The following is a 17,968-nucleotide window of genomic DNA, read 5'->3' as shown; positions in this document are numbered from 1 at the left end:
GTTCCCTACGAAGGTAGCGTTATCCATTTATTACTTTCTAGTTCATAGTTGTATAGTTGTTCATTTCATTCCTTTACTTTCTAGTTCATTGCTAGGGACTAGCAATATTTAAGTTTGGGGGTGTGATGAGCGCTGAAAAGTGCGTATTTAAACCCCTTAAGCTTAGGTATTCTAGAACCTTTATCTATCTTATTTTACCGTTTTAGATTGATTTCGTGTTATTTCCATTTTCAGGTACTTATCCCTAAAACAAGCTAACTCAGCTAAATAAGAGCATAATTGAAGCAATTCTAGGATGAATCAAAGAAAGGAGCAAAGTAGAGCAAAAGGAAGCAAAGGTTGGAATTTCAGCAACTTCGATCGATCTCAAGAAAGGTTCGATCGATCCAACTTTCATCGATCTTAGCACTTCAAGATGGATCTGAGCCATGTTTATTCCTGTTCAAAGATCTCAAAAGTTCGATCGATCCAACTTCCTTCTCTAATCGATCGAACATTCTTATCCTTATCTAAATGATTGATCTTATCCAGTTGTACCACCCTACCAACCACTTTTATCCTTTTTCCAAAAATATCTTCAAAATATCTCAGATTTGTTTTTATCCAAAAAGGCGCCGCCATTAAGGATCGATCCAGCCTAAGTTCGATAGATCTCAGCCATGTTCGATCGATCCAAGTCCAAGGTTCGATCGATCGAACTTCCTCCAGTGCGAAAAAGTTAAATTTCCAGCTCACAAAAAGTTGTCCTTTATCCAATCATTGGGGAATATTTGTTGTATGACTCTAGCTCATTTTGGGTGTCATTTGACCTGCCAATATAAGGATAAGGATTACTTTTTACATCATATCATCTAATACCTTGTAGAACTCTTAGTGAGGAAGCAAAGAAAAAGAGGAAGCTAGAGACACCATTGGAGACTCTTCATCAACTAAGGAGCAGATTTCTTCCATGGAGCTTGCCCTTGAGGGTTGGAGGACATCATCCATGAGTGGCTAGACATCCTCTTAGGGCTAGAATTAGCCCTAAGTATGCTTTCTACTTCTTGATTTATGTATTTTTGAGGGGATTTGTATTGTGATTCATGTCTTGACACTTTTATATATATAGATCTTGTTTCTTCAATGATTTATGTGGTTTAATGCTTCCAATTGATCATTTCATTCTATCCATATGTATATGTATGCTAGAATAGATGTTCATGTGTTTGTCTCTATATCTTGTGTTATTGATGCATGTCTATGTGTGTTGATGCTATAGATCTAGAGACTGTCAAGACATAATGCTTAATGTCATGTTCTTGTGGTTTATTTGATGGTTCATACTCATTTCTTGATGGATTGTACCTCTCCCTTAGTTTAATTAGCTTAATTTCATGTCATTAGCTTAGTTGTAGTGTAGTTGTTAAATGGAAGGACAATGCATACTTGTTGTTGATGTTCTATACTTATGAAAAGCAAGTAACATGTATATCTAACCTTGTGATGTGTTTGGATTGTGAGCTTAAAGAAAGGATTAATGGCTTAATTTGATATGTTGTGCTATCAACTATGTTGTTTAGACAATATATGCTTAATTTGCCATCCATGATTGTTGAAACAACCACACACGCACACTTTGTTGCAATACATGTTCTTCCCCTCATTAATCATTCATTAAAGGTGTAGAAAAGCTATGCTTAAAGAAAGGATTAATGGCTTGCTTTGATATGTTGTGCTATCCACTATATTGTTTAGATAATATATGCTTAATTTGCCATCCATGATTGTTGAAACAACCACACACGCACACTTTGTTGCAATACATGCTCTTCCCCTCATTAATCATTCATTAAAGGTGTAGAAAAGCTATGCTTAGTGGTGATCTCTAAACCCCAAGATCTCTTTCTCTCTCTCTCTCTCTCTTATTCTCTCTTTTGCATTATTGTTTATTTTAATTTAATTTGCATTTAGTTAAATTCAACCAACCAACCACTATTTTGATCACTCGACCTACTAACCCTAATTTTGATTCCTCAACCTAGTACGACACTCAATCCCTTGGGACGATCCCTACTCACCCTAGCTATATTTTTAATGAAAGGTAGTAGTGGAAATTTCTAAATGTAAAACTTGGCCACATTGCATAAACTTTGCGTTCGGAGTGCGACATCACCAAGTTTTTGGCGCCGTTGCCGGGGATTGATTGATTGGCAACGTCGTATTTGTGGAATTCAATTAGGAATTAGTACTATTTTGATCGTGTCTTTACTTTGTTTTCAATTTTGTTAGTTATTGTGTCTCTTCTTGTTTGACTAAGAGCATTGGGCTAAGAAGGTGAGCAAAGGAAAAATGCTAAAATCATAAATAAAAAAAAAAAATTGCTAAGCTAAAAGCTAAAAATTTGGAGTTGAAGTGCTAAAGGACCTTTGTGAGCTTTTTCTTACTCAAACTCTTAGTTAAATCGTCAGCCCGCATGGAGGCTTGTATTTCAATTCTTAGATAAATCGTGAGCCCACGTGGAGGCAATTTACTTTTCTTGCATATATTGTTAAAGTATGGGAGTATGAGAACATTGTATGTGGAAGAGGTTTATTAATTATTGACTTGTTGTGAAGGTGAAGTGTTTGTGTCATTGGTTGTTGTGTTGCATTGTGCATGCATGGTCATAGATCATTAAGACCCACACTTGTCCCTTTAAATTTTCATCTTGAATCCATTGTTCGAAATCTTAGGGGAAGAAGTAATTCTAGTCAATCCATTTCATTAATGGAAGGACACAATGAGGACCATGTGGAGGACCTTGGTCACATAGACCAACAAGGTATCCTCCACCCCAATGTGCATCATGATAACATGCAAGTACCATTAGGCATGCCAAGGCCATTCATTCATCCACCACAACAACAAAGCCAAGTTCCATTGAGATGCCAAGGCCAATCTATGCTCCACCACCTCCCATCATTCAAGTCAACCAAGGTGCCCATGTTGCACCTCCAATTGCTAGTCCTCCCCTTACTTTAAGAGATCACTATGTGCCTAATGAATATAATGCACCTACATGCATTCAATTGCCACCATTTAGAGCACACCACTATAAAATCAAGTCACAAACCATTCAAATGCTTCCTAATTATCATGGACTTCCAAGTAAAGAACCTTACAAGCATTTGGATGAGTTTCTTGAAGTTGTTCCACCGTAAAATACACGGACATGCCGGAAGAGGTCTTAAGACTTAAACTTTTTCCATTCACCTTTAAAGATAAGGCAAAATATTGGTTTAACAATCTTAGGCCTTTTTCAATAACTTTTTGGGTGGAAATGCAACAAGAGTTCTTGAAGAAGTACTATCCGGTTTCTAAGACTAATGCCATAAGAACCTCAATTCGAGAATTTTCACATGGGGATGGAGAAACATTTCATGAGGCATGGGAACGCTTTAATGAATTGCTTAGGAAGTGTCCACATCATGACATGCCCAAATGGCAATTACTTCAATATTTCTTTGAGAGCTTATCGGACAATTACAAAGGCATGGTTGATGCTTCCATGGGTGGCTCTTACATTGATAGGCATGAGGATGACGTGTGATGTCTTTATGAGAGCATGAGTGAAAATTCTTCGCATCGTACTTTATTTTCGAAGAATGGTAGAAATTCTAGTGGTAGGAAGAGTGTTGGCTTACATCAAGTCAACCACTCCAATGAAATTGCCATCGAAATGAAATCATTATCTCAAAGGTTTGATCAATTTTTGATCAACCAAAACTCGGCGAATCAAGTATCTTCATTCCCTAACCATTCTCATCATGCATCTAATGAGACATGTATGACTTGTTCAAGTGTTTTACATTCTACTTCCAATTGTCCCCATGGACATGTGCAAAGTGAGCATCATGAACAAGCAAATGTTGTTTTTACTAATCAAGGGAACAATCCTTATGGAAATTATTACAATCCTAGTTGGAGGAATCACCCGAATTTCTCTTGGAAAAGCCAAGGGGAGGGCTCAAATTCTTCCCAAGGTGGTTTTCAAGGAAAGTACATTCCACCTCCACTACAAAGCCAAGGTTCCCAAGGTTTTAGATCATCATACCAATCATAAGGAAACCAATTTTCTAATTCTCATTTTCCTAATCAACCATCATATTCCCAAGGAAATATTAAAAGTCCCACTTTTGAAGAGAAAGTTTTGACCGCTTTGGGCACTTTAGAAGTAAATACACAATTACTTCATTCTCACTCTCAATCAATTACAAAGCTAGAAACTCAAGTAGGGCAAATAGCTAGCACTTTAAATGCTAGAGAGAAGGGAAAAATGCCTTTGAATGCCCTACAAAAGCAACAATATGTTGTGGAGACTCATTCCTCATCGGAAGGTCACACAATAGAGCATGTCAATGCGGTGACTACCTTGAGAAGTGGAAAGATTGTGGACAACCAAGTGGGTATGTCCAATGAAGAGAGTGAACCGGTGCAACCACAAGTTGACACCCGTCCCGTTTCATATCATATTCCTCCTTCATTGCATGTGCGTGCTATATAAATGAGAATATGTTAAAAAGTGATTTGAAAAGTGATTTTGAAAAGAGAAATTTGCAAAAAGATTTGAAAACTTCTTGTGTTGAAGAGACTTCAAAGAAAAATTCTGAAAAGGTTTTTGAACCGAAAGCTCCATTTCTGGATGCCTTAAAAGGATCCATTTCAAATGACAAGCAAAAGGCCAAAGTAAATGAAATCATGGACGTGTTTAGGCAAGTGAAAGTCAATCTTCCACTTTTGGATGCAATCAAGCAAATTCTAGCTTATGCCAAATTCTTGAAAGACTTATGCACCCAAAAGGGGAAAAGCAAAAGCCAAGCACTTAGAAAAGTGGTCTTAACAGAGCAAGTAAGCTCAATTTTACAGCATAACACTCTCCCCAAGTTTAAGGACCCCGGTTCACCTACTACTTCATACATCCTTGGTGATCATATAATTAATCGGGCTCTTCTTGACCTAGGAGCTAGTGTTAATCTTCTTCCATACTCGGTATATGTCAAATTAGGCTTAAGAGACTTGAAACCGACGTCGGTAGTTTTGCAACTTGCCGACCGATCAATCAAAAAGCCTAGGGGTATCATCGAGGACGTATTGATCATGATTGATAAATTCTTCTTTCCTGTTGATTTCGTTGTCATTGACACGGAACTGGTCCCAAATCCTAAGAGCCAAATTCCCGTTATCCTTGGCCGTCCTTTCTTGGCAACCGCGAATGCCAACATCAATTGTAGGATAGGGATAATGAAGATCTTATTTGGCCACATGAAGGTAAAGTTGAATATTTTTAATCCAACCCCCAATTCATTTGACAAGCATGAAGAGATTAATGTTGTAGAGAAATGTCATGACCTTAAAAGTGAAGGAATTGAGTTTTTGTGTGAGACCAAAGTTTCAAAAAGTCCATCTTCAACCTTGAAACCAAAGAATTTTTTTTCAAAATCTTGTTTTGAAAGAGTGTGGAAGCCCAAAGATTGCATGGACCAAGGACCGAAAACGTCTTTTGAGCTTAATCCAACAAGTTCCTTAAAGAACCATTTGTTGGGTGGAGTTCAAAACACTTATCACCCCATTGAGGAGGGGATGCACTACAAGATGTTTGATCCGGGCTAAAACAGCCCAATGTCTTGCTAGAGACGTTAAAGACTAGCAAGACATTTCGTAAGGTGTCAAAACCCTATTCCTCCCTCATTTCTATCTTTAATTTCATTTCTTGCGAAGTCTAGATACTTGTTTTTGGTTCATATGCATTGCTAGGAACTGTAACTAGGACTGCATGCACTTTTATGTTGAAATTGAGCATTTTGCATAAGTTCGATCGATCTCCAAGGAAGATTTGATCGATCGAACTTCGACCAGCATCCAACACTTAGAAAATTTTTGACCTTCATCCACCTGCATCCAAATCACCTCTCTGTCCCATCGTTCGAACTTGTTCTTAGATCGATCATAAGTTCTTAGATCGATCCAAACTTCAAGTTTGATCGATCTTGAGTTCCAACACTTAGAAAAATTTCTTAACCCAAAACCTGCATATTTTTAGCTCTATGTCAGATCGATCAAACATTTTGTTCAGATCAATCTCTGTTCTTCGTCTCACTATCTTTGACTTTGTTTTGACTTTTTAATTTTAAAATTCCAAAAATATTTTATTTATTTTATTTTATTTTATTTATTTTATTTTATTTTCCAAAAATCCCAAAAAGATTTTATTTTATTTTAATTCTTCAAAAATCCAAAAATATTTTCAATTTTTCAATTTTTAGTTTTTAATTTTTCTATTTTTTTTTTTTTCAAAGATCTTAAAAATTTCAAAAGAGAGATCATTTCAGTTCAATCGATCGAACTACTTCGGGGAAGTTATTAAAAAAATAGAACCGAGGATTTGTAGATCGATTCCAAAGATCGATCTAACCCTCTCATCGTCGTTGCACCCATCCACTCTCCCATCTCCGGCGAGACCTCCGGCAAGCTTCATCTCATTCCGAATCTCTCTCTCCTCTCGGATCTTCATCTCATCTCATCCTTCGATTTGGGTAAGATCTAAATCTCATCTTGTATTTCAAGCTTTGATTTGTTTCATACATGTTTTCCATGTTGGATCCATAATGTTTTAATGATGATTATTGCAATATCTAAAAGTTTGAAGCTTTTTGTTTATATATGTATATATGTGTATATATGATTATATATATAGTAGTGATTTGTTTTGATTTTGAGAGTATGGGCCTCATTAAGTGATTAGGATTGATGTTATGTAGTGTTGATGGGCCCATGACCTTGTTCGTGAAGGCGCCATGCCATCCACGTCACAGATCTGTGACTGTCCACGTTCTTCGCAGAGTTCGATCGATCGAACATATTTCTTAGATCGATCATATGAGATCGATCTCAAAATTTTCTATGATCGATCGAACTTCACAGATTTCATATACACATTCCATGCATCTTATGTTGTGTCCATGCTATCTTATTCATGCCCAATGCCTGTGATTTTCCACATTTGATGCATTTTACACTTATACTGCTTAGCATGTTCACATCCTGTCACTTCCATAGATTCATGTCATTTATCTGTTTTGTCTATCTTACTTGACATACATGATTCTATTTTGTGCTTTAAATTCTTTATTCTGGCACTGACTTCCCTTGCAAGTTTTCAATTATTTTACAGGCCATAGTTCGGGTCAAGACTGTAGCCTGCGGACACTATCACCGCCGAGGCAGGCTGCGTTTGGATGACAAGGCCGGTCCATCTCATGCCCAGGACCCCGTACAGAAGGAGCCAGCTTAGCCCACACAGTCTCCCCATTCTGATAGTAGATTACACTCTGATGCTGGCGTATCTCCTTCACACGGTGACGCTGAGGCTGAGCATATACCATCTCCACCACTACAGCCAGCTCAGCCAGCCCAGGAGTTAGACCAACCATTACGTAGATACTCACGCCTTCCAGTGGCGCACGAGTCAGTCTTTAATACAGATTTCTTTTCTCGATCGGTGCTTACCCGATCAGCTTATGATGATATACTATGGAGGGGCCTTGCAGCTATTCTTGCCCCTGTCACATACCCGGTGTATCCGAGGCTAGTACGGATATTTTTCCAGAACCTCTGGCCTGCCCCGCGTAACACAGCGGAGCTGAGGACCTCCATTGATGGCCATCTGATTTCTATCACTGTGGGCACATTATCCAAATTGTGTCATTGTCCACATGACTGCCCTCCAGAGCTACAGGAGACATATCCCAGGCTATACCGGCCTTCATATGCAGATATGGTCGTTTTCCTTACAGGACATTATGCCGATGGCGAGACCTTCGCCACCCGCACCTATTTGCCAGATGACTTGTGGTTCTTTGACTCAGTCTTATTCCGCAACGTCTTCATGGCCAACCATAAGATTCAGTAGAGAGGCGACTACTTGACAGCTCTGTACACTTTCTATACAGGGCATTGGTTTTCTATCCCTGTGCTCATCTGGAGCGTGTTAAAGAAGCTCTATGATGATCACATTAGCAAGGAACGGCCCAAAAGGGCTAAGTCTCTCCTATTTGGCCACCTCATCACCCAAATTTTACTAGACCAGCACTATCCTTTGTATCCACGGGAGCACCCTGAGAGAGGATCCTGTACCTTCCAGAAAAAGGACTGGGATAAGAGCTACATGCTATTATCAAGAGATTACAGGATGACGTAGTAGAGGCGGCAGAGGAGCTAGAGGCTGAGGAGGCAGCAGCAGCAGTAGCAGACCCGGCAGCGGACGACATACCAGTCGATCCGGCTACCATACATATGGATATTGATTTGGAACAGCCTACAGAGGATGCAAAACAGCATTCTCCAGTTGGGTCTCCCATTCACGACGCGGAGCAAGCTCAGGATCATTATTCTTCCGATCCAACCACACCTGGGGCTCCAGTATAGACACCCAGTTTTGGAGAGCAACTCCAGGCTTTAGAGGATGCTGTAGTATCCATCCGCGCCGACAAGGTCTCTCTCCGAAAGGATGCTGTCTCCATCAGAGCTGATATTGCCACCCTCCGTACGAATGTCATGACCGTATTCAGAGATCTATCCAGAGACATCCGCGGAGAGTGACCTACCCGTCCTACCTCTTCTTCCTGATCTCTCTATCACTTTCCTCCTATCATCTCATATATTTGTGATATATGTATACTTTTGATACTGTTATATTATTTTTGCAACCGTGTCTGTTGGCTTTGATACTGGATGTACTATACTTTATTTTTGATTTCTATATGCATTCGTTATGGATGTCTTATTTTCATATTCTTATATCTATCTGTTTAACTCCATCAGGTGCATCTCAGTGACCTCAGTGAGAGGGAGTACTGCCCAAAATTTTCAGGACCACCCTTTTACCTTTCTCTAATTTTCAGTCACTATCCCATTTACACTTGTATGACCACTGTGCATTGTATTATCCCTTTTGTTATCTGATGAGTTTATCCGAGTGACAAAATTTTAAGACCACAGTTAATCCCAAGTTTGGGGGGGCTATGCCACCCACTTTGAATCCTTCAGTCCCAGCCATTCTTTACCTTAATTGCACCGGCATACTCTTTCCTTTTGTTCTCTTTGCACATTGAGGACACTGTGCCATTTAAGTTTGGGGGTAATGGTGCTTTGCAGTGTTTGTTTTTAAATTCAAAATTTTGAGCATGACTTGTGTATTTGAGGGATTTTCTATGATTGGTCCATAACTAGCTATGATTTTGATCTTTTGAGGACTATATTACTTAGAATTTAAAAATTACTTGACTTAAGAGTTCAATACTCCTTGTATGCCTTGTGGATGCCATTTAGGAGTAAATTTTTCGAAAGATTGATATCTTGCTGACACTTGTGGTCCACATCATCTTGATTTTGTGATTGTTTTGAGATTCACTCTAGTATTCTACATTAGCATAGGCGCACACTAGCATTCATTTGTGGAGTACATGCTTTGTTGATTATTGAATTGGTTATATCCCAATTGGGCTAGTAGTGCATTGAAAGCTTTCATTCTTGATAAAGGTGAATAACAACCCCTTTTCACTAAATAGCCGGAATACTAGCCTCATCAAGCACTAAATTTCTCGCGCCGAAAGGTGGAGGGCCCAAACTTTAAGTTAATAATTGAACTTTATTTATAAAAAATAAAAATAAAAATAAAAATAAAAAAATAGTTGCTAAAACAATAAAAAAGTGAAGACTTCTCCCAAAAATTGAGAAATGGGAAATGATTAGATGGAGGTTGTCTTAATTTGTAGCCTAGTTGATTTGAGCTTGTAAGTTCGTAGGGATGTTTGAACACCCAGTGCCCTAAAGCCGTCTGGTTTGGGAGTCATTGACCTAACGCTCGACCTCATGAATCACTAGAAAGCTTAATAGATCAACACATTGCACCATGCTTCCATCTTTGATCCTAAAAAAAAAAAATAATAAATAAATAAAAATAAATAATAAAAAAATCAAGTGAAAAGAATAAGCGCACCTAGAACAATAAAGCTTTAATAAAAGGTCCACTTTTTGTCTTGATGATCGATACTAGATTTCTGTGCTAATTTGAGGGTAAGGATGTGATTAATTCTTTAGTTGGCTAAGATAGCAACACATTTGATGCCGGTCCACTCAAAAAGGATTATAGAGTTGTTTTGATTTGCATGATCATTTTCTTGATGTGCGGAGGACCATATTTGCTTGCTTGATGTTGAAATTTTTGGAGATTGCTTGGAAAGGGTTGAAAATTTGCATACTTGAAGTAGTTTTCTCCCAATGCTTATTTGCAATATTGGTACCTCTTTTGAAAAAATGAGCTTAATGTTTATGGGTATCATTTTTGGAAACCCTCACGAGACTTTACTCGTCCATTAGGGGTAACCTAGGGGTTTAAAAGGCTTGTTGCATATGCTAAGTGCAATCATGTTCCCTACGAAAGTGGCATTATCCATTTATTACTTTCTAGTTCATAGTTGTATAGTTGTTCATTTCATTCCTTTACTTTCTAGTTCATTGCTAGGGATTAGCAATATTTAAGTTTAGGGGTGTGATGAGCACTGAAAAGTGCGTATTTAAACCCCTTAAGCTTAGGTATTCTAGAATCTTTATCTATCTTATTTTATCGTTTTGTATTAATTTCGTGTTATTTCCATTTTCAGGTACTTATCCCCAAAACAAGCTAACTCAGCTAAATAAGAGCATAATTAAGCAATTCTGGGATGAATCAAAGAAAGGAGCAAAGTAAAGCAAAAGGAAGCAAAGGGTGGAATTTCAGCAACTTCGATCGAGCTCAAGAAAAGTTCGATCGATCCAACTTTCATCGATCTTAGCACTTCAAGATGGATTTGAGCCATGTTTGTCCCTGTTCAAAGATCTCAAAAGTTCGATCGATCCAACTTCCTTCTCTGATCCATCAAACATTCTTGTCCTTATCTAAATGATTGATCTTATCCAGTTGTACCACCCTACCAACCACTTTTGTCCTTTTCCCAAAAATATCTTCAAAATATCTCAGACTTGTTTTTATCCAAAAAGGCACCGCCATTGAGGATCGATCCAGCCTAAGTTCGATAGATCTCAGCCACGTTCGATCGATCCAAGTCCAAGGTTCGATCGATCGAACTTCCTCCAGTGCGAAAAAGTTAAATTTCCAGCTCACAAAAAGTTGTCCTTTATCCAATCATTGGGGAATATTTGCTGTACGACCCCAGCTCATTTTGGGTATCATTTGACTTACCTATATAAGGATAATGATTACTTTTTACATCATATCATCTCATACCTTATAGAACTCTTAGTGAGGAAGCAAAGAAGATGAGGAGGCTAGAGACACCATTGGAGACTCTTCATCAACCAAGGAGCAGCTTTCTTCCCTGGAGATTGCCCTTGAGGGTTGAAGGACATCATCCATGAGTGGCTAGACATCCTCTTGGGGCTAGAATTAGCCCTAAGCATGCTTTCTACTTCTTAATTTATGTAATTTTTAGGGGATTTGTAGTATGATTCATGTCTTGACACTTTTATATATATAGATCTTGTTTCTTCAATGATTTATGTGGTTTAATGCTTCCAATTGATCATTTCATTCTATCCATATGTCTATGTATGCTAGAATAGATGTTCATGTGTTTGTCCTATTTCTTGTGTTATTGATGCATGTCTATGTGTGTTAATGCTATAAATCTAGAGATTGTCAAGACATAGTGCTTAATGTCATGTTCTTATGGTTTATTTAATGGTTCATACTTATTTCTTGATGGATTGTACCTCTCCCTTAGTTTAATTAGCTTAATTTTATGTCATTAACTTAGTTGTAGTGTAGTTGTTAAATGGGAGGACAATCCATGTTTGTTGTTGATGTTCCATACTTATGAAAAGCAAGTAACATGTATCTCTAATCTTGTGATGTGTTTGGATTGTGAGCTTAAAGAAAGGATTAATGGCTTAATTTGATATGTTGTGCTATCCACTATGTTATTTAAACAATATATGCTTAATTTGCCATCCATGCTTATTGAAACAACCACACACACACACTTTATTACAATACATGCTCTTCCCCTCATTAATCATTTATTAAAGGTATAGAAAATGTATGCTTAGTGGTGATCTCTAAACCCCAAGATCTCTCTCTCTCTCTTTTATTCTCTCTATTGCATTACTGCTTACTTTAATTTAATTTGCATCTAGTTTAATTCAACCAACCAACCACTATTTTGATCACTCGACCTACTAACCCTAATTTTGATTCCTCAACTTAGTACGACACTCAATCCCTTTGGACGATCCCTACTCACCCTAACTATATTTTTAGTGATAGGTAGTAGTGGCAATTTCTAAATGTAAAACTTGGCCACATTGCATAAACTTTGGGTTCGAAGTGCGACATCCACCACTTTACTTATTTTACATTGTATTTGTTAGTTTAAATCATAGTTTAATTCAATAACCAACCATCTTTTAATCATTCGACCTACTAATCCAACATTGATTTCCAATAAAAAAAAATATACTTCCTTTCCCTTGGGACGATCCCTACTCACTCTAGCTACATTAATAGTTAGTAGTGGTAGTGACATTCTATAAATTTAAACTTAGCCTCACTACACACTTTTTGCAACTAGGTGCTTGACGACACCTACCATGGGGGAGGGTAATAGTCACAAGGAGGATCAAAGGAGTGATCAAGTCCATAATAAAATGATGCATGTTGAATATTGGACTCAGTCTCATAAGAATTAAGATATGATGGAGGGGCATATGGTGAAGGGAAGAAATTCCCCCCCCCCCCCCCCAAACTTAGATCAAACAATGGCTTCATTTACATTAAAAATCCAATGCAAGAAAAAAATTTGGCCTCTACACGGGCTGATGCTTGGACTTAAAATAAAGTAATGAAATTAGCCTCAACAAGGGTTATCACAAGCATGCAAAGAAGTGCATAATTAAAATACAAGAGTTCCAAGAATTGCTCACAAAGGTCCTTAAGCAACTTCAAATTTTAATTTTAGCTTTAAGCTCCAATGATTGCTTCAAGTTCCAAAGTTTGTCTTTCTTGTAGTCAAGTACCTAATTGACAAATAATATAAAGAATGAGAAATGAATATACAATGGAAAATAAAATAAAAATAGAAGCAATCAAATGAACACTATTGTCTAGTCTAATTCCAACAAAACTGTTAATCCCCGGCAACGGCGCCAAAATTTGACGAGCCCTTTTTTATATGATAGAAAACTAACTTTTTAATGCTAGACGTCGCTTCGCAAGGTCAAAATATGAATGTGGTTTCGGAAGCCTTTCTAGTCAAATTTATATTTATAAAAACCACTACTACAACTAATGAAGTATAGCGAGTAGGGATCGTCCACAGAGATTATACGTGTTGGAATTTAACTTCGACTCTAATGTATCAAATGATTGCAAATGAGGGTTTGATTGATTAAACTAAGGTGCAATGAAATTAAAATGCAAGTAAAGTAAACAAATGAGAGATAAGGATTTAAGATATATCAATAGAGGTCTTAGGGTGTTGGAATCACCACTAAACTCATGTAATTAACCACTTGTTTTCTATTAATGGGGAATACATTGTTGCAATCAAGATGTGGCCACAAACATAAACACAATTTACATGTAAAAGTGTGAACTATCTAATGCAAAAGTGAATTGTCTACCTAACCAACAAGTAAACTAAGTGTAGAATAACCCACCAAGACAAATGCATAATCCATCAATTAGTTAACAAATGGGTCTAATGAGAGCACACATCAATCTAGAGAATCATGGAATTTGCAATAATAAGTGTGGAGTATCAAATCAAGAATAGATTGTCTACCTACCTACAAATGTGAATTAAATTATAAAACAACTCATCAAGCATAAGTATAATCCATCAAATTAATTGGCAAATCCATTTAATGAAAACCATGCTTAGCCATCACTAAATCCTTAATTAATCACACATAGACATGCAACCAACATAAAGAATCTAGTGTAGAGATCAATTCCCAAATAATCACACATAAGACAACATGTAATTAAAATAGAGAATCACAAGGAAGAATTAAATCAACAATCACAAGGCTAACCATTAATCACAACAATATATATAAATCCCCAAAAATAAAAATATAAGGGTTTAGATTACACCTAAGTGAAGATCTAGCCAATCATGGAGGAGGTGGAAGTGGATGTGGTCATGAAGCCCTCAAGGGCAAGCTCCAAATATGGCTCTATCTTCTTCTTCCTCGTCTTCTTCTTCTTCTTTGAAGCTCTAGAGATAGAGAGTATGTGTACCTAGAGATATGTTCTTGAGATGTGCCTCCACTTCCCTCTTTTCTTCCAATCCTAATCTCTAACTTTCTAAAGAGAGAAACTACAACAATATAAAAATTACAATGTAAAAATATGAATCCCCCTACAAAAATCCCGAGTTGGTTCCCAATGAGCTTTAGATCTGTGCTTTATAACTTCTGCGAATAGTTCGATCGATCCAACCAACAGTGTGATCGGTCAAAGGTATGGTGTGATCGTTCAGAGTTGGTTCGATCATTTAGAGATATGATCGTTCATGGTTCGATCGTTCAGGATTCGATCGTTCCAACTAGGCAGTTTTCAGCATCAGCCTCTTTTTGCTCCAGCTTCTCACCAAGACTTAGTTTGACTCCAAAAAGGCCTTAATGGATCGAAATTAGCCCGTTTGAACCTTATTGACCTAAAAATAGACAAAATCATAAATTAGTACTAAAACAAGAAAATAAGATAGAATAAGGTCCTAGAACATTCAAGATTAAGGGGTTTAAATGCGCACTCTTTAGCGCTTATCAGTATATCTCTTTTTTCTGGTCTTAGTACCTCTGATAAGGAGTGGAAAGATAAGATTGTTAAGGTATGAGGGGCGTGGCGCTCCTCTTCTGCTAAGGATTTCCCCGTTCGGATGAACTTTCATACTCCTTCTATCCCTACGTTTGATGATTTAGGCGAGTTCTCTTGCTTTGTTTATATGGTTAAGCATTTTATATTATATGTTTAATTTCTTGGGTCATAATACTGTTTTTCTCCCTTCAAACTTTGTAGATAACTGACTTGAGTACTGGTAATTGAGCGTCTGAAGTAACGTCCCTTCCGCTCGGTTCTTATTCTCCTCTTCCCTTCTTGAGGCAATCTCAAGAGATTCTCTCGTGATTATTCAAAATCCTGAGGAGTCTATCGATCTTAACATTTCTGATATTGAAGCTAATTCTGCTTCTCTTACCCCTCTCCTCCTTTCTCAGTCAGCAATGGAACTTCCTCATCTCAAGGCTCGTACAACCAAAAAGGAGAAGGAAACGGCTTCTAAGCTGCTGAAGGAGAGGAGGAACATGCTCTCTGAAACAAAGAAGACCTCTACTCCTCATAAATAGAAGGGGTTTCTTCTGAGCTGGCCTCAAACACCCTTCCGCGAAGGACACTCCTAATCCAAAGCGTCCCAAGCTTATGGCTGGGGCTTTCAAGGGCAAAGGTGCCCTAGTTGCTGCTACAGGTGATGCTGTGGGCGATGACTTTGCAGGATCCACCGAAAGGTAGTTTTCTGAAATGTTAAAGGCTGATGGTTCTTCTATCACCCTCAGTGATTCTGCTGCTGAGGACCCAAAGGTTCTGTTGGGTTTGGCCAGAGGAATGTGGCCACCCAGAGACGAGATCATTCAACAGCAAATGAATGTTGATGATCTCCTTTCTCTCGCTCCCTAGTTTATCATGGAGGTAATCTATTTAACCTTTCTCTTCTGTTCTTCTTATTCATGTTTTCTGTATATGTAACATGCTGCTTCTTCCTTTTACAGAGCTCACTTTTTACGTTTGCCCTCCTAAAAAAGCTCTCGGCTGACTCTCTTCAAGCGAACCAATCTGTTGCCCTTCATAAGAAGGTAGAATTTTTGGAGGCTTCCCTCAAGGAGGCCAAGAAAGAGAATGCCGAGCAGCAGAAATTGATCAAATACTTTAGCAGAAGGGCTAAAGACTTGGAGCACAAAGCAGCTGAGTTCAAGCTATAGCTTGGGAAGGCTAACTTCATGATCCAAACTTGCAAAGATAGAGGTTTGGAAATGTTTGCTCGTTTCTTTCAAATTGCCAACCTTCACTATGCCAAGGGATTCAAACTTGGCTTTGCCTAGGGCTAGCTTCCTTTAGAGGAGAAGGAGTATGATGATGCTGATGAGCATGACGCAGAGTAGGGGCTCCAAGACATTGGGGAGTATAATAAGCTATCTGTCGGGGTTGGTAAGATGGAATTTGCTGCCATGTTAAAGGGTGAAAAGGCTTCAGAGGTTCTACCTCCTCTTCAATACCCATCAAGCTCTCTGGGTGTTCCTACTATGGCCCTTGATGCACCTCTCCCTCATCTCAGCTCGACTATAGTAGAGCTGGTAGATGACTTCACGCAAAATTTCAATACAGAAGGTGAAGCTGATATCGTGGAGAATCCTGTGAAGGAATAAGGCTAATATATGTAGACTCTTCTTCTTTTTCTTTTTCTTTTTCCTTCTTTTTGCAAGGTATAGGGAATGTCTTGCCTCTATTTGTACTGCCTTATATATATATATATATTATAATTCTCTTTTTGTACCCTTTGTGATTGCTTGTGTTTTTTAAGCCCTTGCTTTGGTCGTCTTTTGCGATTGTTTAGACTTCATCAAATTTTGGTAAAACTTTATATGGCATTCGGCTCTTCGAACCTTCGCCTTCTGTTGTGTTTGGCTCTTGGGGTCATTTGGCTTTTTTGGCTTTAATTGAATTTTGATGAAATTTGATATGGCGTTTGGCTCTTCGAACCTTCATTTTTTATTGCGATCAGCTCTTGGGGCCGTTCGACTTTTTTGGACTTAGCCAATTTTTTATGAAAGTTGGTATGACGTTCGGCTTTTTAATCCTTCGCCTTTTGTTGCGATCGGCTTTTAGGGTCGTTCAACTTTTTTAGACTTAGTCAATTTTTAGTGAAAGTTATGATGTTTGGCTCTTCGGACCTTCGCCTTTTGTTGCGATCGACTCTTGGGGTCGTTCAGCTTTTTTGGATTTAGCTAAATTTTTATGAAAGTTGGTATGGCGTTTGGCTCTTCGGGGCCTTCGGATTTTGTTGCAATCGACTCTTGAGGTCGTTCGGCTTTTTTGGGCTTAGCCAATTTTTGATGAGATTTGGTATGGCATTCGGCTCTTCAGGCCTTCGCCTTTTGTTGCGATCGGCTTTTGGGTCCGTTCAACTTTTTTGGGCTTAGCCAATTTTTTATGAAATTTGGCATGGCATTCGGCTCTTCGGGCCTTCGCCTTTTGTTACGATCGGCTCTTGGGGCTGTTCGACTTTTTTGGACTTAACCAAACATTGTTAAAATTAGGTATGGCATTTGGGGCCCTCGCCTTTTGCTGCGATTGGCTCTTGGGGCTGTTCAATTTTTTTTTTTTTTTTAGAATCAGGCCACATTGTGGGCCGAGCCCAAAGAAATAAAAGGAAAAGAAAAAGGTAGGGGGGGAAGAGCGAAGTGGAGACCCCTGATAATGGGCCGTCATTATCAATGGGTTCCCATTATCAAGGGGTCCCACTTGCAGACTTCTAAATGAATCTTTTACGTTATAATAATGTAAAGGTTTGTCTTTTAGTCGATGTGGGACACTAGTTTGAAGAAGAAACAAAAATAGCTTTATTTATTGTCAAAGGGGCCACTAAAAACACTGTACGATTATTATATTGAAAATACCTTTACAATTGCATCGCGTTCCTTGGTTTGTCCACCATAATGCCATTCAAGTGTTGGAGTTTGTCTGTTCCTTTTCTTGTCACGTCCGTGACTCGGAATGGACTTTACCAGTTAGGTTCCAACTTTCCCACATATTTTTCCGATTTCAAGAGCACGAGATCTCCTGGGTTGAAGCTTCTGTGCTTGACTCTTTTGTTGTAGATGTTCATCAGCCTTTGTT

The 17,968-nt window shown here is 38.3% G+C and overlaps 1 pseudogene; it reads right to left on the bottom strand.

Moving 5' to 3' along the window:
• Positions 1-3,354: 3,354 nt before the first annotated feature.
• LOC132315289 (small nucleolar RNA R71) lies at positions 3,355-3,453 on the bottom strand (annotated as a pseudogene).
• Positions 3,454-17,968: the final 14,515 nt, after the last annotated feature.

This window comes from Cornus florida, unplaced genomic scaffold (assembly GCF_030987335.1).
Source record: "Cornus florida cultivar Cherokee Brave unplaced genomic scaffold, ASM3098733v1 CherokeeBrave_3.0.0_Hap2_Chr06, whole genome shotgun sequence".
NCBI classification, from domain to species: Eukaryota; Viridiplantae; Streptophyta; class Magnoliopsida; order Cornales; family Cornaceae; genus Cornus; species Cornus florida.
Note: the sequence above shows the minus strand (reverse complement) of the source record. Positions and strands in the feature narration are given on the sequence as shown.